This window comes from Mytilus galloprovincialis, chromosome 13 (assembly GCF_965363235.1).
Source record: "Mytilus galloprovincialis chromosome 13, xbMytGall1.hap1.1, whole genome shotgun sequence".
In the NCBI taxonomy this organism is placed as follows: Eukaryota; Metazoa; Mollusca; class Bivalvia; order Mytilida; family Mytilidae; genus Mytilus; species Mytilus galloprovincialis.
Genome location: NC_134850.1, coordinates 61,697,772 through 61,702,019, shown reverse-complemented (window position 1 = coordinate 61,702,019; position 4,248 = coordinate 61,697,772).

Here is a 4,248-nt window from a genome sequence, read left to right as displayed (position 1 = left end):
GGTTTTGCTGCATTACATTCAAATTTTCCGACATTTGTATAATTTCTTAAATAGGATCCGCTGTAATCACATGATGTCATGAGATATCATTTTATAACTATAGAATCTGGGAGGAATCATGGTTTATCACATTTTATTTTTTATAGAATAGCGGTATACTACTGTTGTCTTTATTCAGGAATTTCCTTAAGTAGAAAATGGTGGATTAATTCCGGTTTTATAGCTAGCTAAAAGAGGGACGAAAGATACCAGAGGGATAGTCAAACTCATAAATCGAAAATAAACTGACAACGCCATGGCTTAAAATGAAAAGAGCAAACAAACAAACAATAGTACACATGACACAAAACTAAAGAATAAACAACACAAACCCCACCAAAAACCAGGCGTAATCTCAGGCGCTCCGGAAGTGTAAGCAGTTTCTCCTCCACATGTGGCAGCCGTCGTGTTGCTTATGAGATAACAAATCCAGTAAATAGTCTAATTCGGTAGCTAAACCTCTGATTAAATTTGCTATTGTGACGTCACAAAAAAAATGCCCGATAGCGTCGAATACAAGGAAAACTTTTTTTGAGGGGAGATCATTGATCCCATGGTGTAAAATCATTTAAAAACAGATTCCATCATCAAATGGAACAATGTAAATTGAATCAATGACGTGAATGTGTTTCCTTTCTGCGATAGGAGCAATGAAAATGACTCACAGACCTTTATATTATGAAATAGTCGATTGCATATGTTCTTTGTTAAGCGAGGTAGGAATAATATTAAAACATTAACTATTTACACTTTTCGTATTCGTCTATTGAGAATTATGAGCTTTGTATTGATAATACATGTATTGTCCATTGGTACAACCTGTTCACTTAACAAACAAAAATAATTTCTGAACGTTGACATGCTGATCTACGTGTCCTTAACCTATGATGAGTATACACTCTAACATTTGCACATATAAATTTTGTTGTAGTTATAAAATGTAATTTTGAAGAAATCTATTGATGTATCTATGATGAGTTTATTTGCAACCACTGGGTCGATGCCACTGCTGGTGGAGATTTATTTCCCCGAGGGTATCACCAGCCTAGTTGTTAGCACTCCTGTGTTGACTTGAGTTATCATTGATATGTTCATAATTATAAATTAACTGTTAACAAAACTTCGAATTTTTGAAATTCTAAGACTTTTCTACCTCAAGATTAGATTACCTTAGCTGTATTTGGCAAAACTTTTAGGAATTTTCGGGCCTCAATGCTCTTCAACTTTATTTGGCCTTTTAAACATTTTTGATTCGAGCGTCACTGATGAGTCTTTTGTAGACGAAACGCGTATCTAGCGTAAAATTAAAATTTGAATCCATGTATCTATGATAAGTTTATTGGATGTATAAATTGTATGATTTATTTTATAAAACATGTCATGTTTTATTCAAGTAAATACAGCACCACACCATTTACAATAATTGTTATCTACGATTTGCAATTACTTTGAATAATGAGGCAAACGTCAAAGATAAAAAAGAAGAAACAATTGTCTCATTTTTCTTTTGTTTGATCAGTCTCAATTAGATTCTAGATCCATATGTTTAGTTTATAGAAAAGTATATTAATAAAAAAAAAAAGCTCTCATTCACTATCAATTATATAGTAAGACAATGTAATGTCATTGATCTTTATATAAACCTTGTTAATAGAACTTAGGATTTACTCCGGAAACGGTGCTGAGTATACCATTATATTATAATATAACTTGTGTTTTTCTTATTGAATTTAAATGTTTTTCTTTCAAGGACGCTTAATTAACACATCTTTACCTCCAATTATTCCACAACCACTTTATAGTAAACTATAACAATTTTGTTTTGAAAATATGTTTTCGACTTTGGATTCTCACACAGGTTTTCATCAGCTGAATGTTGGTTATGATCCTGATGTATAATGACTGTTGTCTTGTTGAAAGTTAGGAACCATAGCAGCATTTGATGATTTCTAGCATTTTGGTATTACATTTTAAACTGTTGAATGATAAGGTAAATCAAATATACCACCGTTTTCTCAGATTTCATCAATAAGTTCACCCATCAAACGCTCAACACTCTTACCCCATGTAGCTTAACACACTTATCCCATATAGCTCAACAATACTCTTACCTCAGACTCTAACAATCGAAGAAATTAAATATGAGCATTGATGTATCAAACATTTTGTAATTAAAATTGTATGTAAACATTTCAGACGTATGTGAACCTACCGAGAAAAAGGTCAAAAATCAGGGGTGAATCATAGATTTTTGATAGGAGGGTGTAATTCCAAAAAAAGGCTAAATATATAAAAGTGTTTGACCATTTCATGACAAATTGATATTTTGTTACCTTTCAACGAGATGGCAATCATGAAAATTAATTAAAAGGCAATGGTTATATTTCCTATATCCTTACTAAAAGTTACACTACTACGAAATAAAATTGAGAAAGGAAATGGGGAATGTGTCAAAGCGACAACAACCCGACCATAGAGCAGACAACAGCCGAAGGCCACAAATGGGTCTTCAATGAAGCGAGAAACTCCCGCACCCGTAGGCGTCCTTCAGCTGGCCCCTTAAAAATATATATACTAGTACAGTGATAATGGACGTCCTACTAAACTCCGGATTATACACAAGAAACTAAAATTAAAAATCATACAGGACTAACAAAGGCCAGAGGCTCCTGACATGGGACAGGCGCAAAATTGCGGCGGGGTTAAACATGTTTATGAGAACTCAACCTTCCCCCTATACCTCTTTCCAATGTAGAAAAGTAAACGCATAACAATACGCACATTAAAATTCAGTTCAAGAGAAGTCAGAGTCCGATGTCAGAAGATGTAACAAAAGAAAATAAATAAAATGACAATAATACATAAATAACAACGACTACTAGCAGTTAACTGACATGCCAGCTCCAGACCTCAATTAAACTGATTGAAAGATTATGTCCTCAGCATATGAATATCAGGCACAATCCCTCCCGTTAGGGGTTTAGTATCATACTTTCATAAAAATATATGAGAAGAACATAACCCGTGTCATGCCAACAACTGTTTTTTTCTTAAATAAATGTGTTTAGTTCCGAAAGACTATTCAATATAATATCACAGCGGATTAAAGAGTTTCCTTTTCAACTGATTCCATGGCAACGTTTATTAAAAATGTGTCATATTATTAATCACATGACTGACATAAAGTAAGTGTTAATGTGTCGCTGTTTCTAAATGATTTATAATTAATGTGTGTGTCAGGGAAATAAAATCATCTGTAGTGAATCTTTAACAATATATCTATAACCATCGCAATTTTGTGTCATCAATAATTGCAAAACAATAATCCTTCGTTTACAAAATTTCGGATCAAGTAAGGAATTAGTAAAACACAAATAGCGCAAATAAATAGAAGCCCAGTGTAGGTTATCACGAATTTAATCGTGGTTATGGAAACGTACTTTTTACTGTAACAGTTATATGTATATGTTATATTTCCTATTTTGTAAATTCGGAATTTCAAAATATATAGATGTTATAGATATATTTTGAAATTCCGAAATAGGAAATATAACATATATATTATATTCTAGATCAAACTTAATGGCCAAGACGATCTAATCTGACAGATTCATAGATCGCAAAACGGTTTGACGGGTATTTTCACCAATTGATGCCATCGGAGCTTAAAATACAATAAAGCTATCTCCATTCTAATGAAACTGACAGAAAACAACGTTAAAATATACATTTAAAAAGATCAGTGACGCTCAGATAAAAAAAGTTATAAAGCCAAACAAGTACAAAGTTGAAGAGCATTGAGGACCCAAAATTCCAAAATGTTGTGCCAAATACGGCTAAGGTAATCTATTCCTGGGATAAGAAAATCCTTAGTTTTTCGAAAAATTCAAAGTTTTGTAAACAGGAAATTTATAAGAAATGACCATATAATTGATATTCATGTCAACACCGACGTGCTGACTACAGGGCTGGTGATACCCTCGGTGACGAAACGTCCACCCGCAGTGGCATCTACCCAGTGGTGTAAAAAGTTATCAAAGGTACCAGGTTTATAATTTAATACGCCAGACGCGCGTTTCGTCTTCATAGGACTCATATTTAAAATATGTCATACGTTGTCTGCGATTGCGCGTACGTTTTCATAGTGTCAAATGTGAATTGATGCCATGAAAATTGGTGACGTTATCCAATCAAATTGAACGTTACAAA